The 700-nt window shown below is 39.6% G+C and overlaps 1 pseudogene; it reads right to left on the minus strand.

The window, feature by feature from the left end:
- Positions 1–7: 7 nt before the first annotated feature.
- The window catches only part of LOC119591331, a 2,758-nt pseudogene continuing 2,065 nt past the window's right edge, over positions 8–700 (minus strand).

Raw genomic sequence — 700 nt, forward strand, 5'->3', positions numbered from 1 at the left:
AAGGCTGGGAATGATGATCCCCTGTTCTTTCAGGCGTTGAACCTCTGCCTGTAGGAATGCCCTCTTCTCTGCATTGAGGCGATAGGGAGCTTGGCGTACTGGTTGAGCATCCCTAGTCTCAACATCGTGTTCCAGCAATGGGCAAAGACGAGGTACATCACTGAATAGTTTACCATACTCCTGTAGAAGAGAACCAATGTTTGCTGCTTGGGCAGCAGAAAGATGTTTAAGTTTATCATCAAGTTTAGCTAAGATAACCGAGTTGGTGAGATTAGGTTCTACCATAGAAATGATTTCATTATGTTCACTACTGACGTTAGAAGGTACAACCATGGAAACCTCTCTTACATTTTCCATATTTTCCTTCAAATCACCCCGTTCATAGTACTTTTTCAGGAGGTTCACATGTACATGACGTTTCTTACGTCTCTTAGGGGTTTCAATTACATAATTAACATCACTAGTTCGTTTTAAAATACGGAATGGACCCGCATATCGAGATTGAAGAGGCTGGTTAGCAAGAGGTAGCAAGGCCAAAACTAAATCACCCTTATTAAAGCTTCTTTCTTCAGTATTATGTACTTTATCAAACTGTTCTTTCATTTTAGCCTGAGCTTTACTCAAATGATTATGGGCTATTGAAATAGCCGTTTGTAATCTATGTTTAAATTTATTCACATAAGCAGCCATAGGAATTTCT

The sequence above is a fragment of the Penaeus monodon genome, chromosome 28, assembly GCF_015228065.2.
Source record: "Penaeus monodon isolate SGIC_2016 chromosome 28, NSTDA_Pmon_1, whole genome shotgun sequence".
Classification (NCBI taxonomy): Eukaryota; Metazoa; Arthropoda; class Malacostraca; order Decapoda; family Penaeidae; genus Penaeus; species Penaeus monodon.